The sequence below is a fragment of the Rousettus aegyptiacus genome, unplaced genomic scaffold (genome assembly GCF_014176215.1).
Source record: "Rousettus aegyptiacus isolate mRouAeg1 unplaced genomic scaffold, mRouAeg1.p scaffold_m13_p_12, whole genome shotgun sequence".
NCBI classification, from domain to species: Eukaryota; Metazoa; Chordata; class Mammalia; order Chiroptera; family Pteropodidae; genus Rousettus; species Rousettus aegyptiacus.
The window spans coordinates 89920165-89946211 of record NW_023416287.1 but is presented as its reverse complement, the minus strand read 5'-3'; the positions used below and the strand labels follow the sequence as shown (position 1 = coordinate 89946211).

At 45.8% G+C, this 26047-nt stretch overlaps 1 protein-coding gene and 1 pseudogene across 5 annotated transcripts in view; one reads left to right on the top strand and one right to left on the bottom strand.

The window, feature by feature from the left end:
- The window catches only part of SOCS6 (suppressor of cytokine signaling 6), a 38461-nt gene extending 24032 nt beyond the window's left edge, over positions 1–14429 (bottom strand). For 3 of the 5 annotated variants that reach the window (XR_004953769.1, XM_036230134.1, XM_036230131.1), the window contains exons 1-2: positions 4054–4169; positions 537–730 (exon numbers count right to left, since the gene is read on the bottom strand). The gene's annotated coding sequence lies outside the window, so the exon portion shown is untranslated. Of the gene's footprint in view, positions 1–536; positions 731–3340; positions 3618–4053; positions 4170–14356 lie in introns of those variants that run through there. The other 2 variants (XM_036230133.1, XM_036230132.1) reach the window with 2 other exon arrangements.
- An 8839-nt stretch (positions 14430–23268) lies between these two features.
- On the top strand, positions 23269–23387 carry LOC118610260 (annotated as a pseudogene).
- The last annotated feature ends 2660 nt before the right edge of the window (positions 23388–26047 follow it).

Below are 26047 nucleotides of genomic sequence, written 5' to 3'. Positions count from 1 at the left end.
CGACAGTCTGATATTTGGTAATAATGCTCGTCCCTGTGCGTCTGTGTTCACTTTCAAAGCAATGTCGATAGACAAAAATGACTATCGTCAAAGGGTTACTATTTCCTTTAAAACCAAAATTAAGCTTCAGTAACAAAAAACCTTACTATAAACATCAAAATGAAATTCACGAAAGGAGAATCATACGAAGTAACGCGTCTACCAGGAAGCATGCATCTTGCTGAAAACGCGTGTTGGTCCTGTTGCTTCGACCACCCAGCCCGCTCCTGGTGTGGCCCGGAGCTGGCTCTGAGTACCAGCTGTAGGCGGCCCCGAATACCGGGCTACCTAGAGCGCTCCAGGAACACACCTTCTCTGAACAGTTCTGAAGAATAACATCGCACTCTTAAAATTGTGTTTGACAAAAAATATTATCTAATAGCTCTATGTTCTTATGTCTTCTGAAAAAAATAAACACAGCGGTGTAATTAAATACAATCTGATACAGCCACTGAACTGCTGTATACAGAGACGCCTCTTTAAATCGCCAAATTTACCTGTTGGGAAACTTCGGGATGGCATAGTGACAGCTCAGGGCTTGTGACGCTCAGGTAACTGCTGTCTCCCGGCCTTCAGAGGTCCGGCCTTGTCTTCATGCTTTCGTCTTCTCTTTCTTCGCTACTCGACAGTCTTCTCCCGGGGACAAGGGGAGAGCCGCCGCTCCTCAAACATGGTCTCCGAGTGTGAGGCCCTTTTAATAATTTTAAGAAAAAATGTCAGTGTGATAGCTGCTGAGTGGTAAAAGAACATGAAAACGGCGTGAACGCAGGAGCGTGGGCCTCGCAGACGCCCAGACCGCCCGGGAGCGGCCACGACGGCCCAGCGCCCAGCCACCCGGCAGCTCCCGCGCGACCACGTGCGGCCCTCACACTCCAGCGGCGGGCACGTGCATGCTTCTGCAGCCTGCCATTCGCTCTCACACAGGGCTTATTTAACAAGAACGACCATTGCTGATAACCCAGGATACTCCTTTTAACTGATCAGAGGATATTTTAAGCTAATTATTACTATTAGTACGTGTTATATTCCAGGCACTGAACTTGTACATCTATATGCATTATCTCATTTAGTTTTCACACCAATGCTGAGAAAAGCACGATTTTACAGACCAGGCAAGTAAGACTCAGAGTTTATTTTAAAACCCACCTTATGAATTTCTGCACAACGAGGCCAAACCTTTTAGCCCATGGTAAAGAGTTTAGATTTTACTCTAAACAAAATATAATACAATAACTCTGTCAAAGTGATTATTATCCCCACTTTAGCCCCATTTGAGGAATAAGACTCGGAGGGGATATGTGTTCAAGGTCACGAGGTTAGTCATGTGTACTCTTTCCTTAAGATGCAGCATCTCCCAGATGCCCTCTGTGTGCAATGAGCGAACTGAACTCTTCAATGACTTCATCCAAGTATGTCTACTCTTGAAACGTCGACAAGACCAACCACCACCTAAGAACAACTGCGCCAACTAAGTAAAATTTGATGTTCGTGCGAATCATCAAGGCCCCTGAGTTTTAGGTAAAATGTGCCTTGAGTCCTAAAACTTTCACTACTTACTAGCTGAACCTACAGGTTATATACTGCATGTCAGCCATAAAAACAAAAAGACAACTTCACTCTCGATACGGTTTAATGCATGCCCCGCTGCTGTTCCTATTTCGCCCCCTGGACAACTCTGTGGATCCGTCTAGTCATACAAAAAAGTGTCCCCTTTTTATGACATGCGCTATTGTAAATTCCTCCATTTACAAGGAGTAATTTCGCAGAAGCACTCAGGCACCAGCTGCGCCACTCCCAAAGTGGGAAAGGTTAGGGACGAAGACAGAGCTGATACAGACTCTTCATTTCCCATAAAAGATGCACAAACGAAAAACAGCAGGAGGTGATCTCGGCTCTAGGTCATTTACCTACCTACCCCGACGAGCTATTAAAATAGAGCTATACACATCCATTACTTTACGAAATCAAACATGGGATATCTGACCTCTGATTTCGACACAGTTGTGTGTATCCACCCATTTCACATGACTGCATATTTTTGAGAGAACAGTTAACTGCATCAAACTCGGAAATGGACACATTTCCTTTTTCCAGAGCATATTATGACTTTAAATAAGATCACACAATTACTTCTATGAGTAAAATAAAAGCTACTACTCTTAGTAACACACAAGTTTCCTGAGGACTGGCCACAAAGGAGAAAACAGAGTTTTCTCTAAGGAGCAAAGTTACACAACAAGACAATCTTAAGATACTTGCTCCTCGTCCCCGAAACGAGGGCCATTCAAAGGCCCACTCAGGACCTGAAAGGAGGCGTCCAGTCAGCACAGTGGCTTGTCCTCCCAGGCCACCAACGGCCCGGGTCTGGGGTACCCTCACCCCTACTCTGCCACTCCCTGCGGCCTTGGGTGGGTGCCAGATGACACCTAGGGGTGTGTCCCTGGATCCTGTGGGGGTCTCGTATATGGCCTGCCAATCTTCCCAGTAAAGAAGGAAAAGGGGACAGGGCACATACATCCCACGGACTCAGAGGTGAAGATCATAATAAAGGCTAAAAAAGGAAAGAGTGTTTCAAAGAGATGCGGAAGGGAGTCCTGGAAACCGCAAAGGCTCAGGTGAGTAACCTGGCTGGCTGATCCTTCCCCAGACCGAACGGTGGGCAGCACTTGCAAAACCTGTGACAGTGAGTTCTCCTAAGAACCCTTACCCAGTCCCCATCGGGGAGCCAGCTTCTGCATTAGGGACAGTGCTGGAACCCAAGGAGTGACCCACATACTGCATTTAAGCCCGAGGGGTTCTGATCCCCGGGGAATCCAAGCCGGGCGATGCAGCAGCCGGGAGAAACTAGGAAGCGCAGGCAGAGCGTGCAGCACAGGCGAGTTTCGGGGTTTCCCCCGTGAAGCTTGATCAACAACGCCGTTCATGTTTTTAAACAACGCTGACTCTCCGTAACACTGATTATTCCATTTAAAATTCATTCATTCATTCATTCGAGAGCTCGGTGTGTTTCATGTTGTGGTATTTGCTGGGTTAAAAAAAGTCAAAGAGAAGTGTATGCTTCCTGTGATTTGCTTTTGTTTGATTATAGATGCATTTTTATTCCAAGGCGCACGTTCCACTGGAAACGCACGGGGGACGCGTCGCGCGCGCGCCTCGCTCCCCCCGCGCGGCCCGGACTCCCGCGACCTGCGACCTGCCACCGCGCCGCCTGCGGGGCGGACGTTCAGGAAGCACTTGCTGCTCTGAACCCGACCTCACGGACTTCGCTCCCGGAAGCCTGGGTCGCACCGCAAGGTCCCACCTGGCCCTCGATTCCAAGAGGTGGGGACGGGAACCCCGAATTCCACATTCCGCCCGCACGTGAAGTTGGCACCCCGGATCGCTGCACACGCGCCAAGTTGTGCGCCGGGACCTGCCCCGGGCAATGTCAACAGCGCGGCCGCCCGGCGCGCCACCGCGCTGTCCCCGAAGTTGCCGGCGGCGGGGCGGACGGGGACCTGAGGCCCGCGTGGGTGCCCGGGCACCTGCGAGCCCAGGCCGCACCGGAGGGCGCCGCACCGCCGGCGGAGGGCGGGCCTGGGTGGCGGCCGGCCGCGGCCCCCCGCCGGGGTGGGGACAGACACGGGGAGGGGTCGGGGTCGTGGACGGACACGGGGACGCACAGGGGACGGGGTCGGGGACAGGCACGGGGTCGGGGTCGTGCACGGGGCCGCGCACGGGCACCGGGGGGCGCGCGGCCCGCGCCCCGGGCCCGGGCCGAGGGGGCCGGGCGGCCGCGCAGGCCCCGCGCCGCGCCCCAGGCCGCGCCGGGCGCCGCGGGCCGCGGGCAACAAAGGCGGCGGCGCGGCCCCGAGCGCGGCCGGGCGGCGGCGGCGGAAGCAGGCCGCGGGCCCCGCGCCCCGCCCCGCCCCGCGGCCCCGCGGCCGCCCCGCGCCGCCCCCCGGCCCGGCCCCCCGCCCGCGGCGCCCGGCACCCGGCCCGGCCCGCGCGGCGCCCGCCCGCCCGCTCGCTCACCCGCGGGCCGCCCGCTCCGCTTCCTCGCCCGGCGCCGGCGCCACTGCCGCGCGGCCCCTGCGCTCCGGCTCCGCCCCCGCCGCCGCCCGCTGCAGGACGGGCGCCCCGCGCCCGCGCCCGCGACTCGGCCCGCGGCGCAGCGGGCGTCCCGGCGCGGGGGGCGGGGCGCGGGGACGTCCGGGGCGGGGCGCGCGGGGCGCGGGGACGTCCGGGGGCGGGGTGCGGCCCCCGCCGGCCGGGCCCGCGCCCCCCGCCCCGCCACGCCCCCCGCGCGGCTCCCCGCGCCGCCCCCTGGCGCCCGCGCCCCCGGACGCCCCCGCGGGGCCGCAGAGCCGGCCGCGGCCGCGCACGCTCGCGGGAGCGGGGCCGCCGGGGGGGCGCCCGTCCCCGCTGCGCGCCGGGCTCCGTCGTCGCCTTTGCTGGTTCGGAGAAAACTTGGTCCCCGTTTCAAGCCACCCACTTTTCCGCTTAGCCCGGGTTTCAAACAAGTAATAAATAGTTCACTATTGTCTGCGCCGCTGAATTCCGAGATAGTGTGATGTGGAGTTGCGGTTTGGTAACTTGACTCATTTCTTTGGAAATTGGCTGAACGTGCTGTTGATATGTAGCAAAAAAAATAAACAGCTAATTTTATTTTTGTCAATGAGAAGCACCAGGAAAATATGTTTTTCTCTCTGGAAGAAAAGCGATTAAAGATGAGTATTAAAATCTAACCTAAGAATTGTCGACTTTAAAAGCCTTGTCTGTGAAAGTATGGACCTTTTAAAAAGGAAACCAATAGGCCAAGGGGAACAAGTGAAAGTTGTTCATGCGTGGATTTACCTCTGAATTATATCTCAGAAAAGCTGTTAGTTAAAAAGGTCGGGTAATTGATCTTAATTCCTACAAATGTCTGATATACAATACTCATCTAACCACAAAATCTAGATTAATAATTTAAAAATTGGATTGGCAGGCGATTGATTCAATCAGTTCGTGTGACCGAATGGTACGTACAACGCTGATGTCATTTGTTGTGTGTGATTAACCAGACCACTGTCATCTTCCGTTCTTACTTTCATTCATTAAACAAACCCTACCATTCTTCTTACGTTACGCTGATTGAACACACCTCAGTTCTCAAATGACTAATCACAGTGAATGTAGACTAAAAAACAAGGATCACGCAGGTAGCCGGTAATAACAAATAGTACTCAGAAAAGCAGCAGACATTTTGACCCCGCCGCCTAGTGCTTTAAGGCCCTTCAGATAAAGACCCCTGGGATAGAGTGCACTATTGGAGACGTGTCCCTCCTCCCCTGATCTCGAGACGACAGGGGACAGGAAGCTGTGCAGCAGGCCTGCTGAGCGCTGAGCTGGCAGCGGGCTGAGCCCGGGAGACAAATAAAGACGAATAAAGACCCCCTGCTTCTGAGTCTGGCTGGGCTGGTCTGGCTTCTGGGCTTCGACGATTCATATAGTTGTGTAACCTTAACCAAGTTTCTCAGTTGTAACCTCAGTTTCTGTTTTATGAGAAGGGTGTGAGGGCCGGAAGGGGAAGGTAAAAGGGGGAGGAGGTTAATAGTAACTATATCGAATAGTTGTGAAGATTACATGAAATAATGCCCAGAAGCCACTTAACCTGCTGCCTGGTCCATAATGACTATTATTATTACGAAGTAATGTATACCTTACAGGCCGGGCATCGATTGCATTAAGCTCTTTTGCATATATCTTCTCCTTTAATTTTAACAATCTATCTATAAAGTCAATAGTATGCCCCACATTACAGATGAGGGGTCTCTGTATATACAAGTATAAGGAGTGAATAACTTTCCCAAAGTCACACAGCTACTCGGGGGCAAGAGCTGGAATTCAGACATAGGTTACTCTGATTTCAGAATATGAGCTTTTAACCTCTAAATTAAAATAATAGTGATAACAGGATAACAATACAGCAACAATACAGCTGAAAGACATGCCTGGGCCTGAGACTCCTGCCCAAGACTCTGACCTTTGAGCAAGCAAGGGGAACATGGGGGAGGTGCGTGGGAAAGGAGCGGAACCGGACCCAGCCCGGTGTGGTATGGTACCGGGACCAGATCGTTCTCGGTGCCGGCCCAAGTAGTCTTCTCATAAATCCCTGTTGTGCTCACGGAAATTGCTGTCGTTGCAGCAGCAAGGGCCGTCTGGTACACCAGCTAAACGCTGCGGACGGCAAAGGGTCCTATTGAAAGCTCCCTGATGGGCGGCAGACCACAGTTCCTCTTCCTCCTCCAAAGTCCTAGCTTACAGAGCCTGGAGGATCTTGATCTGTCATCCTCAATGTCCCCATTTTATAGAAGAGGAGACAGACTCGGAGATCACGTGACTTGCCCAAGGTGACAGAGTTAAAAGCCGCTGAGTCATGACTTGAACTGCCATCTCCTCAATTCAAGTCCGGTTTGATTCCTAGTGTGAAACGCCTTCCCCCTCTTCCAGAAGGGGAAAAGAGAGGAGCCTAGACTGGAGGAGATTGGCGGGAAACAGGGCGAGGTACAGTGGGTAGCCTTGCAATCTTGTCCTGATGTTTCAAATGCACCCTGCTCAGTGCTCAGAGCATCCCCCACGCCCCTGGGGAGGCTGCCAGGTGAGCAGATTCCACACTCTCACTACGATCTCGCCTGCCCGTGGCCCTTCCCCCGCCTCCTGCCTCCTGCCGGGGTCACTGGCTACCCTCCACACATTCACAGTTCCCCATTGGTACTTGCACTGGGGCAAAGAGTGGGCCCCAAAGCTTTACATCCTCCCAGAACCTCCGAATATGACCTCGTTTGGAAGTGGGATCTTTGCGGATGGGGTTAAGTTGGTACGAGGACATACTGGAGTAGGATGGGACCTGAATGCCACGTGATCGAGGGAAAGAGACCCAGAGACAGACCCGCGACGGGAAGACCATGCAGGCTCACAGGGCGAACGCCGTGGAGGCAGAGGTTTGCCGTGATGCGTCCACGCGCCAGGGGAAGCCCAGGTCTGCCACCACCACCACCACGAGTAGGAAGAGGCCCGAAGCGTCCCCCCTGTGGGGCCTTCCGAGAGGACGTGGCCCGACCAGCACCTCGACTTTGCACCGCTGGCCTCCAGAACCGGATTTCTATTGTGGTAAGCACCCAGTTTGTGGTGCTCCGTGGCGGCGGCCCCAGGGGACTAACACAGCGCCCCTAGGCCTGCCCGCCCCTCCCCCTGCCCCTCGCTCTGTAATGACGCCACCGCAGCCTCCTCCCAGTCAAGGCTTCTCTTCGCAGTTTCCCAATCACTAGTGTCACCGCAGGTCCCACTTCGCCTAGGCACAAACGTTAATAGTGCCTGCCACCTTTCATCTCACAATCGTTCCGTTTCAGATAAAAATCCTGTGTTCGCTCCGCCTTTCACCTGAAGTGTAGGGTAGTGACTCAGTCAGCTGGCATTCAAGGCTCTCCAAGAATTGGACCAAACTGCTGCCTCAGCCTCGGAGTCGGCCCGTGGCTTCCCCCTGTCACGCTTTCCTGGGCTCAGCTGGGTACCTTGCTCTCCAGAGAGTCCCGGCCCTTAACGCATGCTTTGCTCCCTGCCTAGAAAGTTCCTCGTCAGCCCCACCCTCCGGATTGTCTCTTTATATTGAAAAGCTGATCCATCGTCAGTCAAGGTTCGGCCCTGCCCCATGGCAGGCGAGCGATGTCTTCCTGCTCAGAAAACCCGCCCAGGTGCCTCCCCTTCCAAACCCTCCTCGCACTCTGCACTGACTCCCATCTGTCCTCGCTCCTCTGAGCGCAGGTGCTGTGTTTGTTCTCTGTGTTTCCCGTACCTGTGCCTTGAAAGAAACGCTTTCACGCAATCGGGACTCCAGAAACGTGTGATGAATAAATATGGACGTGAACGTTCCTCTCCCCATCTGCTCGAGGCCAGCCCGTTAATAAATGGGCTTTCAAAAACGCTTTCGAAAGTCCACTTTTAAGAAACAGGGGTGGCTGCGTTGTCCTTTGGGAACTGAAAAATTCCTGGTTTCCAGAGCATAAATATTTAGGGAAAATGTGCAGTTTTGACCAGCAGCTAGGTTCTGTTAGCTGAGAACCTCTTAAAGGAATGGTGGTACCTCCCAGGAAAATGGACTCTGAGGGCTTTTAAGACCTGGCAGAAGGTGTGTGGGCACCTGCTTGTTTCCCCAGAAAGGTAGCACTTAAACAAAATACTGTTCCTACATTAGAGCCCCTGGTACATCAGGCCCAAGTCAAAGATTTTATTTGCAGACAAATGAAAATAAATACCTTGCACTCGCCTGCCCTCTCTGCTTCCAGGGCCCAGGCCCCCCGATGACTTAGGAGGAGTATTTCCCTGTGTAAAGTAACCCTATCGATTTAGTGCGAAACAATCCAACAAATACCCGTTTCAGTGAGGAGTTGATGGCATGTGTTCGCCTCGGTCTGCAGGCAATTTACAAGGAGGTGTGTCCCCAAGCAGAGAATCACATCACAGGAAATCCCCCGTTAACCCAACGATGGAAGAAAGTGCTGGAATCACTCCGTCCAACAGGCATAGAGCCAGAAGTCCCATGGGCAGCTCCAGGTGGCCTGGCACTTAGCACCTCTTCCTAGCAAGACTACAGCTTGAGTAGAATCCCATCTCTTAAAGCCACCTCGTTTTTATGGCAAGATGGAGTGAGTTGTTAGTTCACTGAATTCAAAATCCACAGCAGAGTCAGCATTTATAGGTAACACACACTTCTCCCCATGCTTGTGATTCTAAAGCAACAAGAGGGCCTGCCAATCCAGAAAACAAGCAAGCAAGCAAACAAACAAATAAAAAACACTGTACCTCCTGTGACAGCAACTAAAATTCTATATTACAACTTCGTTTCTTTAGATTCAAAGTTATTAAAATACAAATACGTCCCTAGAAGCAATAGCACTTTTAGACATCATCAGCTGTTCATTACCCTGTGATCGTATATTACTATCATATTGTTATTGGATTCTCGTATCGTTTTTAACTTTTCTAAGTGTTGCCCAATTTATCTATGCAATTCCATTCCAAGAGTTTATTTGTAATTTAGATTATAACTTCAACGTTTCTAAGGAAAAATGCAGCATTATAAATGGTCATTAGATTCACAGATTAGCTCCTCTACCCAACAAGAAAGCTTATAATACAGTTAAATTATACAACTAGAATGAATATTAAATCCTTCTAGGGATCCAATATGGCATGTGTCCTGTGAAAGCTAGTCTAGTGCGTTAGTGGTAGCTCTTCGGAAATGAGTAGCAACTGACAACCAGCAGGTTCAAGCAGAATTATTAACACTCCCTGCCTCCGCCCCACGAAGAGGGGCTTGGCAGGGTTTCGGAGGGTATCGTGGTCTCAGATAAGTGAGCTGCCCAGGGCCGGCTTCCAACCCGAGCAGAGAATCTAAAGTAAGAGTCACAAAGTCGAAATTGAAAAGACATTTTCCTTCGTTAGGAACTATTTGTGGGTCGAATTGTATCACCCTAAAGATCTGTTGAAGTCTTAACTACCTCCCTCCCATACCTGTGAAGGTGACTTCATTTGGAGATAGAGTCTTCGCAGATGTAATCAACTCAAAATGAGGTCATAGCGGGTTGGAGTGGGCCCTATTCACCGACCAGATTCCTTATAAGAGGAATATTTGTCAAAGACGAACACGAGAGCGCGCCATGAGAGATGGAGGCAGAGCTCGGACTGCCACCCGGGGCGAAGGCGCGCCGAGGATGGAGGATCGAGGATCGCTGAGGACCACCAGCAGCTGCAAGAGGCGCGGGAGGGTCCCCCCGCCCTGCAAGACCCTGTGGAGCCGGCATGGCCCTGCCCCGCACGCGGCTCGCGGACGCCTGGTCTGCAGAACCGTGAGACCATAAATTCCTGTTGCGTTCGGGGAACTGGCTGCCACGTCCTTGGAGAGGGCGGAAACCCAGGGAGCGGACCCATGAGACGCACGGAGTGACCCTGCCGCTTCGTGTATTCAGCAGATATTGATGGGGCATCTTCTCTGTCCCGGGCCTTGTTCCAGGTGCAGGGGACAAGGGAGTGAGCAGGGCAGATCAGGTGTCGCCTTTACGAGATTAATTTAGTGGGAATGGAGAAGAAAGGGGAGGGAAGAGTCAATATCCCATTATTAAACGAAGGAACAAAAATGGCAGCCATGCCACGGAGGAGACAGGGGGACGAGGTCCGCGGGGACGGGGCAAGGGGCTGGTGGCGCTTGCAGGAGTTTACGCCAGCAGGCCGCCGTGAGGAAGCACCTCGAGGGAAGGAGATGAGGCAACAATGCGGAGGACCGGGCGGGGAAGCATTCTCGGAGAAGCTCAGAGCTGTGACGGGCCTTGCCATAGTTGAGGAAGGAAGAAGACAGGTGTGTCTGGACCATGACGAGAGGTAATGGCTCGTCAGGAGACGAGGTCAGAATGCAGGCAGGTGCCGAGCCATTTCAGGCCTCGCGGGTGGGAGGTCCATTTTTATCCTAACAGTCATGGGAAGGAGCAGGGCGTGCTGCATTTACGTTCGTAGAAGATCTCTCTCCTCGCCTGAGTGGAGAATGGGTTTTAGCAGTACCAAGTCGGAAGCAAGGGGAAGAGAGGTGAGGGCAATTGGGACCAGGGTGGGGGTCGCAGAAGTTAAGTGAATGGATTAGGGTGGGGTTAAGAGATTAACAGGTGAGGACAATTCAAGAGCAAGATGAAAGAGCTTGGTGATTGTGAAACGTATCTAGAAGTTCTTTGACATTTTTGTCGCCGTCCCTTGAATCCTAGTTGACTCTTCTGATTCACTTTAAACCCCTAAAATGCGTACGAATTTATTTAATGGAAGTTTTAAGTGTCACAGGAGACTTCATATGAGAAATAAGATCCGAAGAAATGTTTAAACCCGAGCGTCTTCATCCCTGGCGACGAGTGGGAAGCTGTGGGAAGGTCGGATAGGACCGAGAGCTTGCGCTCGGTGTGGTGACTCGGGAGTCTCAGCAGGTGTGTTCAGATTCTGCTGTGTCCTTCTGTCTCTGCAGATGAGGACGATCCTTTTCTCTGATGTAAAAAGGGTGTGTTTGACCTGTTTCAGAGGTGGGTCGGAAAGTCTTTCCTCCCTTTTATGACCTGCTTCCGGGGAAGGTCAGGCACTCCTTCCTGCACGGGCCATTCCTCAGATTCCTTCAGCCTGAGAAATTCCATGCGCCAGGGCGCCACATTCGGGGGTAGCATGTCCTGAACTCCACCAATGAAAACCTAATTCCTTACTGCATCTTTCATTTCTTTCACTGTTATTTTTCAGAACACAGTAACCCAAAAGGTAGAGGAGGTAAAACTTCCCATCTCTTAAGCATGCAAATGAAACTGACCAAAGACTAATTAACAGAAAAAAAAAACACATGAATTTTGTTATGGATGTTAATATTTTTATGTGCGCTGGGGCTCCACAGAATAGTTCTCTTGCCTCCTTTCTGCATGTACGTGGTGATACACAAGGCCACCGATCACTGATTATTAAAGCGCTGAGACCGAGTAGAATTTGCATAGGACTAATTTTACTCTTTTTCATTAACAGCAGACATATTTGGAAAGCGTGAGATTTGTGCTAGGGCAAGAAAAAAAATATATGGGTCATCCAGACGTCTTATCACATAACAATTACAAACTTACCCTTGGTCTCGGTGTGTACGAATGTCCTGTCCTGAGTCACAGGTCGGCAGTGGCTAGCCAGAGGACCTGAGATAGAGAGGCGCTCCCTCCGAGAGAAGTACTGTGGAAGTGTGCTCACCGAATGGCTTTCCTGCCGGGGCCCATTTTAAGGTCCCCTTGGCTCAGAGTCCTGGCAGAGGCTGGGAACAGTAGGTGCTAAGCGCCCTTGCATTAAGCCTTAAACTATGCCAGACTTGCCAAAGGAGTGGCTCCAAAACCTGTTTGGCCTGAATTCGCCAACCCACCTAGCTTCAGGGCACAGAGAGAAGAGGCTGTCCTCCGATGAGGTGGAGAAGGAGTCAGTTTCTTCCCCACTTGAAGCCAATAGACGGAAAGTCTCAAGAAAACCAGAGAAATTGACCCGCGCCCTTGGTATTTGAGTTATGGGCGTTCTGATGCCAGAATCACATGGAAAAATGCTGAAAACACAGAATGACTACATCTGCCCTGACCCGCAGCGGAACGCAGAGAGAGACAGGCCTGCACCGCAGAGTGCGGCAGGCCAGGGGGCCACCCGTGGGCTCTGTGGACCTGCCGAGCTGAGCTGGAACTAGGTAAGGAAGACGTTATTCTGATGGGTTTCAGGATGGTTACAGTATCCAGCTCCCTGCTGTAACCAGACAGCTGGGGATTTGTAGCCAATAAGCAGAATGCGGGGAGGTCAGTGGGTGTGATCAAAATCTCTAAGAGGAGTCATGAAGGGGAGAGGGGCTCTTGCTGAACCATCGCCATCTTGCAAGGGCCCTCGAGCAGCCACGGAGAAGCCCAAGGATAGGAACTGAGGCTCCTGCCAACAACGGCCACCACGTGAGTGAGCCACCAGGAAGCCCCAGACAGGGCCTTAAACGACAGCTCAGCCTGCGCACCTCGGCTGCAGGGTTCAAAGAGACCCCAAACCAGAACCACCCCACTAAGTCGCTTCTGAACTTTTGGCCCCAAGAAGCTGTCAGATACCATGTGTTTCACTGTTTTAAATCCCGCTACGACCTTTTGAAGCGATTAGTTTTGCACCCGTAGCCATTTTAGAAGTGAGAAAAATCGGTCACGGAGCGGTTAACTAATTTGCCTGGTGTCACGCTACTAAAAGTGACAAAATCGGGATTTGAACTCAGTGCCCCTCCGCGCACGGTGCCTCTGTCCCTTACGGAGAGGAGGCGCCACGATCAGCATGGGGTGAGCGGGGTTCCCAAGCGGTCAGTACGTACGTGAGTGTGCCCGACTTTAGCATACTATTTTATGTTTTTCGAGAGATTTTAAAGACTGTTTTTAGAGGAGTTTTGGGTCCACAGCCACATTGTGCGGAAAGTACCGATTATTATTTTGCAACCATCGAGCCTTCCCATACATTTAAACTTATTCAGAAGCTGGTAACTATTGAATATTTTATCGTAAAGATTATTCTGTGCTCTTTTCATTAAAAATCTCTCTTTTTTTGTAGAAGGAACATATTTCTTTTACCCTGATTTAGCTCTCTTCTCCATTAATATTAACCCGAATTATTAAAATTTAATTTGTAATAGACTCGATGTTTCATTTAAATAACTTAATGAACCGTTAACATTTTAAGGAAATAACATTCAACACCACCGGTGAGGGCTCTAAGTACATAAGCCGAGGAATTTCTCAACCCCGTGTCCTCATGAAAAGAAGACGCACAGTTCGACCACGTTCCTTCTCTGTCTCCCTGTTTTTTCCTTACTGTCGATGCCCAAATAACCCTCTGGTGGTATCCATGGTAACCATATTTTGTAGGGAAGAAATGATGCAACAGTTACGTGCAAAGGGGGAGAAGGCAAACCAGTTTCCCATGCCGTCTCATTCCTAAACTTTTCATCAAGAGAGCTAGGAACAACTGGGAGGTAGAGACGACTTCCGGCTGCATGTTAGTAATTGCCACAAGATAAATGCAAAGTCAGCCACCTGTGCGTCCCTCTCTCTGCTCTCCCGTTATTACCCCGAGGTTGTCATCATGAAAAAGTGTGACGTCGAATGAGACCCCAACGTAGAAGAGACTGCGTATCAACTCAAGACAAGCACTTGGCAAAAGACAATTCTTCATCACGCGGGAAATTAATGAATGCCTGTCAATAAATACCTACTTGAATATTGCATTTTCATTGTCATACAGTGCATACTGCATTCTAACAGCAAACTCATAGCATCTGTTAAAAATGGTTAATGAGTAATTTTGACCAAGATCTTCGAGACTACTTTCCTAACAGATTCGCCCTTCAAAATATTGCTGAGTGCGCACGTAAACTCAGGAAAATTCTGGCAACGGCAGGATTTAACTTGAAAAGAGAAAGCAACAAAAGACTTAGGGGGCCGTTAAGGAAACATCGGCGTGATTCAGATTTCCTTCTGTCGCGGACTATTTTCAGGTTCGGTTTTGTTTGGAAACAATTCTAGGCGGATGGCAGTGCCGACAATAGCAGTCTAAAGGGCTTAGCCCTCCTTTCTAGAGGACTCACGGCATCCCTGGGGAGTGACGGCCCGAAATAGAGTCTCTCTCAACTGAGTCACTGCTGAGAATTGAGTGGCAGCAGGAGAAACGTTTTATTCCCGCAAATGGCTGGAGTGTATTTAGGTCTCGATTTCCAGCTCACACAGGGAACAAGGCTTACCTTTTAGACAGGTCGGCATTTGGCCTGCCCCATGTGCACACGGAAGTTGAAGAGCCTGATGAGGATGGATCCGAGAAAATTCATCTGACCTCGACCCAGGCCCTTCCTGAGGGAAGAGCCAACATAATCCTCAAAGTGTCACTTCTGCTCTGTCATGCAGATAAGCAACAGAAGCCCCACATTTCACAGTCATTCTTTGACATAGCAAAAACGTCCACCCTAAGACATTTGTAAAGCAACACACAACTCAAATGTTTTCTGTGAGATGAAATAAATTCTCTTTATATTTTCTAGAACTTACTGACTGCTTCTCGATTATTATACACATTTGTGTACCTTCTTATTTTGAAAGAGGCGATGAGCATCTATATAATAAAAATGAATACAAATGCAGGTTTAAAGAATAGCTAATTTTCAGAAATCCTATGATTAAATATTTTAACATTAATGCTGCCCATTTAGGATGACCCATTGTCTCAATTTTTTTGTTTGAATTTTTATCTTATTTTAAATCATGGAACAGAAGTATCCAAGAGATATTTTCCTCCCTAATCTTATTTATATCTTTTAGTCTCTTACATCAGAGACTAAATATATATTCCATCTTGTAACTCAGGACTGTTACAAGAATGAACTATTTCCTAAGTAATTACTCCAAGAAAGAAAAGAAAAACTGCAAAGTATTTTACGCTAATTCATGCTTTATAAGACAAGATCATTGCTTTCCCGTTATTGTTTTAACTAACAAAGATATAGTTGGCAAAATTTTGACAATTCCTTTCTGTTTATCAAATCAATGGAAATAGACACTTTGAAATTGACATTCAGTTATAATTAAATTAATTGATACTGATAGCTCAGCTATGAGAAACTCAGGTAGGTTGTAGAAATGTTTACACAGGATCTTCTATTTCTAGTGTTTCTCCAAAAGAGTCAAATATTCGTCCAAGAATAGTAATTAACTTTATCAGTGTCAGAATGCAAATAAACATCTGGAAAGAAGCGAAATAGTTTTGTTTCTGAAATAGCTGTGTTTCTGTTTTTGTTTTTTAGAATGGGAATTAAAACTCTGTAAAATATCTCCCAACAGCTTGTCAGAGCCATCCAGGGGTCAAAAGGATCCCAGTTGTCTTTCAGGATAAAATCCTTCTCATCCTATGTCAGTATTAAAAAGCTCTTGTTACTGGAAATATAGCTAGGTTACAAGAAAACATCACTTAATGAGTAATTAATAAATAGAAAACCCCATTACTAAATTAGAAAAAAAATAAAAACAAAAAAATCTTTATTTCAGGGTCCAAGACATTCAACAGTTCAACGATTCAAGCCTCGTTTCATGAATATTTGCAAGATGTCCCAGACACAGGAAATTGGCTTCATTTTAACCACAGTTAAAATCCCTGATAGAATTTCTAGAAAAGAAAAAATTGCCCTGAAGCCCTGCTCAGGGCTGGCTTGGGACCAGCGCAGTTCCAGGGGCCCCCGTCTGCGGGTTAACGCTGCCCTGAGGAATCCAGAATCTCTTTCTCTTCGGATTAGTTTTGTTGGTGAAATCCCATGGGACAATGGAGCATGATCTGGGGTTTTGGAGCCTCAGCTCACGTGTGGTCCAGCTCCCACCAGTCAGAGTCTGTCACCTGCTCTGAGCCCCTGGCCTCGGCACCCACGCGTTCAGCCGCTCCTGGTTGTCTCGCGTCTGTCTACCTTGGCATTGATGCGCCTGGCCAGAAGCGCATGCGCACAGCATCTTGGCAGGAGGTTGGCGGAAGCTGCCGCACCTTGGACTGGCAGGACCAGGGCTCGTCCAGGGGGGCTGACAGAATGAGGCTCTTGCCCTCCCTCTTCCAGGTACCCCTGTGTCCCTCGGCCTCGTGTGGGAGCAGCAGGCCTACAGACAGGAAAGGCCCTGGATTTCCTTGGCCTCCGGCCCAGGCATGGCGTGTCCATTGGATGCTGCGCTGGGGGTGGGGTGAGGAGAGCTGGGGAGGAAGCAGGCCCCCAACAGCTGGTGACTACGTAGGGGGTGGGAGGCGCCCGGGAGGGTCTGCACTTCCTCTGGTCCCTGAGGGAGCCTGACTTAAATAGCAAATGAGAACCACCGTGATGGGTGGAGAGACAAACCTTTGGAAGTTACCTTTGGCATAATTTAGCATTTCCCAGAAATTTATCACCCTTCGTGCACCTTCCTGTTATGGGCTGGTAACGTCTTCAGAAGGATCAGCAAACGTCTCTCGTCACTCGGCAAAAGAAGTCTGCTGGTGAACGGGCCATTTTGCTCTAGAGTGACCAGTGTGCTGCGTAGTCGCTTCCCACTCCGGTCCGCCCCCCACCCTCCTCTCCCCGAGGCTGGCCTCCTCCAAGGGCCTCCTTGCTGCTGGGGTCTATGTGGGTCCAGCAACGTCAGGGCGCAGTGTGTGAGTGGAGACGCGGAGTGGAGGGAATTCAGGGTGCTCAGTCCCCAGCTCTCTCCGGGGGCTCTAGGTCTTGTGGAGATGCCTCAGCCGCCACCCCCTGTCCTTGGAGCTGTCCCCTCCTCCTGCCAAATCAAGCCACTTTGGGTGGGGATGGCTCCCCACTGTTGCCATTTCCTGGGCGTCACTGTCCCTCCTTGGTCCTTAACTCTGCTCGCCACTCGCCACTCGGGGCACTGTCCCTTTCTCCAGCTGCCTTCGCTGAACCCTTTGGCCATGTTGGGTTCCCGCCAGCGCTCCGATTGGCACAGGACCGCGTCACGGCGCGCGCGCAGGTGCGATTCGGGTCTGTAGCTCGCAGGTGTTTCGGAGGGGCTACGCTTTAGGACGGTGCTGTCGTTTCATTGTCTGCATGATCCCTGAGCACGCTCAGGCGGCTTGGCAATATGCCGGCTGGGCTGGGCTGGGCGACATTCCTTGGTGGGCTCGTCCGTGGATAGTTCCAGGTATGGCAGGGACAGTTGAGACGGGGACTGAAGTACCAGTTCTCTTACTCTCACGCTCCATGGATGAGCGGAGAGGCACAGGAGCCGTGGCGGCTCGCGCACCTTGTCACTTACCTGCTGGCTCGCCTTGGTGGCGTGGACAGTCCTGGGCCCCGCAGCTGCTCCATCACCCCCACGCCCTCCTTCCCTTCTCTGGGGCCTGGGCCCGGAGTGTGCTCGGCTCTAAGATGAAAAGTGCCCACCCAGTCCTCCTGCAGGGCGCTGCATCGCCGGCGTTGGAAGCCACGAGAGACTCGCCAGCCTCCTTGGCAGGCTCCTGCCCAGGCTCGTGGTTTCCAGATCCCCTTATGCGCCCCACTTTTCACCGTCCTTTCTTCCTGCCTCTGGCCCTGCAGACGGAAGCTTAGAGCCCAGACAGAAAGATTACAGCCTGGCAGAGAATGCCTGCCCAGTCCCCTGATTGTGTAAGGTCAATCCTCCTATCAATATTTGTGACATTTGTTGCAAACACATACATTTTCTATCTTCTTATACAATTTTTTTTTCACATATCTGAACTCATTATAATGTCACCCATGTCCTCTGTGTGGGTGTGAAACAAAGGGTCCTAATTAGTCTACTTCGTGTGTGTGTGCGCTCTAGAAGTGGCTACATTCTTATTTTCTTATTTTGAAATATATTCTTCAAAGTTAAGACTGTAATGCATAGGGCATATTCATCATCTGATATTTATATCTAATAGAAAATGTGACATGACATTAGATAATTTCAGAACGAATTATGTGAGAACTTTCTTTTCTATGAATGCCTTTGCTTTTATGGATCATGGAATACTGTGGGTTATTCACAAATATTTTTATATTAGAAGAGAGAAAAAGTGTATTTGTGTAAAGTTAAGGATAATAGACATGACCAGCACATCTAAGACTCACACGAACTTTTGTTTATTTCAAAAGAAATAGAGGGGGAAATATTAGAATCCTAATTTGTCAGTTTGTGAAATTAATATAATATTGAGTTATTGAGTATAACACAATAAATGTTTGGAAAACAATTATACTTCAAAAGCCTTTTATATTCACCAAACCAAAAAATATTATTTAATGTGACCAGTAAAATATAACATTTTTTTTACTATTTGAACTCCCTCTTAAAAGATAAATAAGAACGTTCACATTAATAAGGATGTGCATTATATGCGATTAAATGCCATCCACAATGGAACTCATCCATTTGAAAAGGATAATGAACTCAGGTAATGTTAGACCACTGTAGAAACTAGGCCAAGACTTTATTCTAATTTTAAAATTATTTTCTAAATCAAATCCATATATTGGCACAACATTCATTTTAGTTAAAAAATGTTTACTTTGAAAGTAATTGGCACAAAATCTAGACAATGTTCTATTCCACTAATTTTATGGTCCTAGGGAAATCACTACAAATGGATGGAAAGCGAGGTCAGTAATTTCCTGAGCCAGAGCTAGGTTTGCAGATAACACAGAGTTTGTTTAGAGGGGGTGAGGGAAGGGAACTCAATTTACAGAAGGATCATATGAAATTCACATTAAGCGTTCCATACTAAAATATATTGTGTGTAATTTACTACTAATAAATTGATTTAATTTGTGTGACATATATTCCTTAATTTTCTGAAATACGGGCTACATGATAAATAATACCAGAACCACAGCAATTACCCAGATTAAAAAAAAAAAATCACTGAAAAAGAAGCAATTTCCGTTTTGTTTTCAATGTGGAGAGAAAGGAAGAAAGCATTTTCCTTATAAATTTCATTCCTTGATTAATGTGAACATTATTAAACATTTGAGGAAAAAAGATTGATATTTCAATATCAAAAAGAAAATGAAAATTACCAACTAATATTTAGATCCAGAATTTCTAATGGAATTCCCATAAATAAAAGTCAAGTGCTAATTTCTTTTTCAGGAAAACAAAGTAATTAAATAATCCTTTTAAAATAGAATTTAAAAAATTATTTTGAAATTGATATTATTTGACTTCAGTATGTTCTATTTTGTAACAATGAGATGATCTTTTCATCTATTGTGGTAATATTAAGCATATTCCTGGATTAGATGTCTAGCATTCCAGTCCATATCAAGTTATTTATATATTCACTGTTGACCCCCCAAATCTTAAGCCTGGATGTTAGCTCTTTATCTATCTTCACACCTTAAAATAAACAAAACAAATATTTCAGTGCATCAGTCAAAGCATATTTATGTGTCTCTAAAATTTTGAGCACATACCTTACTCTGTTGCTTTTCAGCAAGAGTAACCCACAATAGAAATTTGGGGTGTTTCACTACTCATCGATTTTCCTACAGGGATTCAAAGACAAAGATGGTGCTGTTTTAGATCTAGGAAAATTTATTGCCAGAAACATGTCTTCAGTGTTCTCAATCTATACAAAAATAGTCATTGGACTTTTCTCACTGATATTTTAATTTTATGAAGTAATGTTATGTCGACTCTACAGCATGAATTTTCACTCCGGGATCTAACTTGCAATGCTAAAATTTTAAGCACGGCCCAATCTATTTTTCAGATTGACTGCCATGAAATTACTGAGTGATCCCTTCAGTTGGACCCTGTTAACTGATTCCTCCTCACTCTGTTTAGATAGATTTATAGACCTATCAAACATCATATAAAGCCAGTGATGTAGAAATGTTATTTATCAAGCCAATAAATTTAATTTAAAAATGTTATTTAATATGGCTACATAGTGGTGTCCCAAACTAATGATGTTAACATTTGGAGGTTTGGAGAGTAGGACTGACTTTAACATTTTTTTTCCCCCTTTGGAAAATTGCAAACTCTTGAAGATAATAAGAACTTGTTAAAAATATATAACAATTAAACTTAATACAGTGCATCAAAAACACAAATGAAAGGCTCTCTTGAAACCAATCATTCTTATTGCCATTTACTATATTTTCTTCTACAAAATTCATCTGTGGTCAGAGCACAGTAGAAATTCAGATAATTTTAAATGAGGTAGCATTACAACTTAACATTTTATCTGAAATTTAAGATAATGCTTACTAAACATATTTCATGTTTACTTTTTAAAAAGATCTCTTGTTACACTGATGAATGAGTTGCCAGCATCATGAGGCTATGGCATCGTTTTACTAAAAACAAGTGATGTTACATTAACCTTGTTTCTTTCTTGGACGGTGTGACCAAAGGGATAATTAAGGGGCATTTTGTAGACCCAGGGTATTTTGACATGAGCAAAGCATTGGACAAAGTCTCTCATATAATACCTTTGAGGAGTCAATGGAGCAATGTTACCTAGAGGCAAGAACAGTTTGATCATCTGGATGAATGATCGTAATCAAGAAACGTCAGATGATGCTAATCAAAGAGAGGCTTCGTCTTTGGCCTTCTGCTGATCAAATTTATTGATGACTCGGATAAAAATTTGGGGCCCTGTTAGACCCCACTAGGGAATCATATCTTGTGTGTGCAAATTGGAGCTTATTCAAAAGACAGTGACCAGAATGGTGAAGGAATTCCAAGGCATGTGGTGTGAGAAACAAACTTAAAGGAACAGGGATGTTTAATTGGGAGACACGAAGACTCAGGGAATCTAAAAGCATGGTTTTAAAACTTGGAAGAAGAACCTGGGAACAGAAGGATTAGACTTGTGCATACGCCGAAGGGGTAACACAGACCACCTCTGCCAGGAGAGGAGAAGCCTCTTCTGCGGATCAGTGTTAGCTCATAAATGCAGAAGGACAGATGGAATTTGAAAGCCACTGCTTTGCAACTGCCATTAAAATCATTGACTCCGGCAGGGGTAATCAATGGATGCTAAAACTAGGAAGGGAAAGGTTGGTAAGAAACAGGGAGTCCATACGGTGTCAAAAAACATCAATTCGCAGAGAACAATCCACGACAATTTCAGGTCTTATTGGGAGAAAATGCCATACTTATTACAGTGTTTATGTATTTCTCAACCATTTAACATGTGTAAAACTGTGCTACTATTTGTAGTGAGTTTTACTGGGTTTCTTTCTTTTGTTTTTTTCCTAGTGGTTTTTTTTTTTTTTTAAGTGAATCACTAATGAAGTTTTTGTAATTTGTGCCTCTGACTCCATTTTCCTCAAACCCTACAGTTTTCATGTTGTAATTTTTCATGGTCGATGATTTCTAGGAGCACATCTGCTGAGTCGTAAATGACTCACTCTAACTCTTAGTCACAAAATTTATAAGTACTTGCATTAGAGACACCTGACTGTCTCTGCCTTACATGAAATGTCTTAGAATCTGACTATTATTGTCAGATTATATATTTCTTGAAGCGATGCAATATGAAATACACATATCACCTATAAAATGGATGGAGATATGTAAATAAAATCTAATCAAGCCTTTACACCTATACAAAATGGAATATACATTTATATATTCATACATGAGATTGGCACAGAATTTTTGATTAGTAGAAATACTACATTTTATTTGAAAACAAAATCTAAAATAAAACCAGCTATAAAAAGCATTTGCATAAAATTTGGGAAGTGTGAAAATAGACTGGGTGTTAGGGAATTATTGTTAATTTTCTTAGTTATGATATTTCAATTACACAAGAGAATATCCTTTTTTTATGAAACATAGGTTAAAATTGAGGTGAAATATCATAATGTGTGCAATGTGCTGGTTCATCGAATTATTTTTTCAAATTTCTGTTTTAAAATTTTAAGAATAGTTGAAAAATTAATAAAACAATATGAAAAATGAATGAGAGGGTAGGAAAGTAGCTATTACTGATAATGGCATTTCAGGTTAAATATAATTTTTGTGGTCTACTCCTATTTAAAATTTCCATGTAAATTTCGTATGTTATATGTACACCTATTTTTTTTTTTACTGTAACAAAAACTGATTACTGTCAAGTCAATAATGTGTCTGGTATTAAAAATTATAGCTCCTATCATTAAATAATGAGCTTCAGAAAATTGTTTTGAAATAAAGAAACGACTTATTCATGTGAAACGTAGAATGATAAAACAATAAAAGATGAGAAGGGTATTCTGAGGAACTACAGCATTGGTGTGAAAAATGAGCACGTACTCTTAGAAATGATTTGTTAAAGTAAAACAAACGCAAAATCTATGAATGTATTTGTACAAAATAGGAACAGAATTGAGAAGTCTGGTCTTCTCTTAACAATAATACATCAATCTTGTCTCCAGCTGCTCTGGTCCTAGTTACCTCCCTCCCAAATGAGATAACGTTAGAGAAACTATTGTCATATAAGTTTATCTTAAGTAAAAACAACTTTAAGTTTTTAATAAGATGGATTCTTTTTGAACTAGCAAAAAAAAAAATGTCATTCGGGAAAAATACCAGTTATGTGGCCCATCGCACATAAATCTGATTTTACTCTTGCTTTAGCTTTAAAACCAAGTGTGATAAACTATAATCACACTACAGTCACCCATGATTTATTACAGGTCGTAACCACTTGTAGGGCTTTGCTTTTTTTATACTTCGGCTTTTCTTCAAATCCTTTATCTTTTATGATTTTTCTATCAGTGGGAAGAAATTCGATTTTGTTTACGTAAATCTAAGTCCATTGAAATATGACCTCCTAAACTTGAAAATGGATGACCAATAGCATCAAAAGTAGAGGACAGATTATTGCATTTTAAGTTTTACTCAGAACAAAATTTTATACAATTCACTTGGCCTCTGTCTCATAGAGTCCAAATAGGGCCGTGACGAAGGGAGTGATAAATGCTGCCTGGTCCTAGCCGTAACTGAGGCCCGGCTGTCCGGGTGGAGGGGGAATGATTAGGGGGTGACATCGAAAACCCCTGACGGGTGCCTTTCACGACCTGATGGAAGGAAACGCCTTGGGGATGGATCTTCTTCACATTGCTGATAGCCAAGCTGCGTGTATTATTTTTAAGAGAAAAAAGACTTACCTCTTGCTCCCTGAACCCTGTGATTCCTGGTCTATGGTCATGTCGCCCTGAACATGCCTGATCCTGTCTGATCTCGGAAGCTAAGCAGGGTCGGGCCTGGTTAGTACTTAAATGGGAGGCCACCTTGGAATCCCAGGTGCCATAGGTGTTAAAAAAAAAAAAAATCTATGACTCCTGGACGTCTCAGTTATAAATGACAGTTGACCATATTTTATACTTTCTTGAGTTCTCTTTTGAAGCCATCCCTAGACCAAAGATGACATCCTTCCTTCGTCTTAGAGGGGCCCGTTGTTGGAGGGGTACCGGAGAAACTCAAGAGGTCAATTCAGTTTTTTTCCACTGCTTCTCCCCATTGGTTATTGCTAAATTGACTGGTACATACATTCACTTTCTACTCTCTCCCCAGATTTCTAAAGCAAACGATGGGACAATTCCCCTTTGCCTTTTTGTGGCTTCTTTTTCCTCAAGGGGGCCTTTGAAATTTCTCTAAGTAGATTCCAGCTGGACAAAACTGCTGGTTAGGGAGAGAAGGGAGCACGTGACGTGATTGCGTGTGCCCCAGCACTTCCTAGAAATAGCCCCCTGTACCAACCCCCCCAGCCCCAGGAGATGTCTCGCTCTAGTGTAATCCATAAAGCATCTTATAATTATACAGCCATTTATTCCTCTTCCTGCTTCCAATTTCATTGATTGACTTCCCTAACAGTGCCATTAAAACCCACATATCATTTTTCATCATTAATCAGTTATTCATGAGTTTTATCTATCCCTGAAGTATGTGCATCAGGAAAAATCACCTCAATTTGCATTTTAATTGGCCAATGAACGGCGGTATCTGATAATACAAATGGCGATTTCTGGTTAAGTAGCAGTTTATGTTCAGTAAGGGTAAAATGATCGTTATTTTACAGTTCTCTGGTATGATTTTCATGAACACACTAAAGTGAAAAGTAGAGATTGTGTGTATATCAAATTGGTTTTACCAATAGCCACGCCAGGTAAAACACAGAGGCCTCACTGAAGTTGAATTTTAGGAAAACGACGAATAATTTTTGTATGTAAGTCTGCACACAATACTCGAGACGTATTTATACTAAAAACAGTCATTGTTCGTCAGCTCCTGAGGTAGTGCCGATGCCCAGCGGGACTTGGCGGCCCTGGCCGCTATCCGATTTCTGTGTTCTCCTCTCACCTGAATATTGGAATATTGGCCATGATAGAAATCACGGCAGAGGCTGCAAGGCCGTGTGAATTCTGCAGAAGTCTTCCTGTGTGATGTTAAGGGAAATGGTGAGCTTGGAAATTGTGGGTTTTCGGGGTTTTTTTTTTCTTCACGTTGTGCATTTTTGGCATAAGGGTCTGAGTACTTGCTTTATAGAGCACTGTGGACATTCAATAGATATTGATAATGAAACCGACAATCTACCTGTGATCCTAAGCAATGCAGTACAGCTGATGATACAATCAATACAGCTTTTTAAGTTAAATGAATGATTCTGCTTTAAATGCACTCCCCTGCTTAAAATATGCATATGGAAAACCATTGATATAAAGTAGTTTATTTTCATGTCTGTCTATTATCTCTCTCTCTCTCTCTATCTATCTCTCTATCTATCCATCATCTATCTTTCTAGCTATTGGTATCTCTATTTATCTATATCATAATATTTGTAAAAACAAAGAGAAGCATTAATTACCAGACCACCTTAACAATCACTATGTTAAAAAACATTACTTTACATTAGTTTTTAACACATTGTCCATGTAAATGAAGTTTCTTAAGTTTTTGTCTGACTTTTATGATTCCGAAAATGCATAATACATTTCACTTTTGTGTTCACTGGTTTTACTGTAGATAAACGACAACATGTTTGAAAAGCATTTTTCCACTAAATAAAAAAAATAAGTATGTTCCCGAGTGAGCGTCTGTTGTTACTAATTCCACCCACTAAAACAACATTCCATCGCTACTCAAAAAAGGTCTCATTTTTTTCCTCCCAAAACATTGTCAGAAATTCCTGTGGCACTTTTATTTATTTATTTATTTATTTTTAATTATTTGCTACGGTGAGTGAGTGAATATTATGCTGCAGACCTTGGTCTCATGGACCATTGCAAGTAAGTTTTCAGGAAAATAATTTTGAGTAAACAAGGAAAGAACCACGTATTTTATTTGTAACACAGTTAAATCACGTGTGACCTTTTGTTTCTGTTTATGAGAAAGGTAAAGAGCAGTTCTTCTCACAAATATGAGCCGGATTCCATTTTTTTTCCTGCATGCCGGAGTCAGTGAACAATGTCATTTATCGATGTTTGCTGTTAATTAATGCTTTTCACATACATCCAAGTAATTGTATTATTCGGAATTCTTTCAAGCTTGGCCAGGGTTTTGCTTTGCACTGTGTGTTGCCCTACAAATCTGTGTGAAGAAATACATCATCGTTGAACGGAAATAAAGCTTTAAAAAAAAAAACTGCTTCAAAACTTCCCATCCGACTACCTTCTGTTCATTTGTTTCTGACCGTCAGAGTAAGCAGTGCACTCACTGATTTGCGAGTTTTCCATTGTCTGCGATGAGGTGTCCTCTAGTGCCTCTGTTTTCATAAGCCTTGAACTTCCTGTTGGCCGAGGCCTCTACCACACCCCAGTTAGTTTTCACCAACAGAGGCACACCTTTGAAAAGAATGCAGGATGTATCGTCTCACTTTTTCCTTGTTATAAAATTTTACCACTGCTTGGGGTGTTTACGCAATGAAATATGGCTATGATGAGTAAAGAATAATTTCTTGTTGATTCGAACGAAAGCGC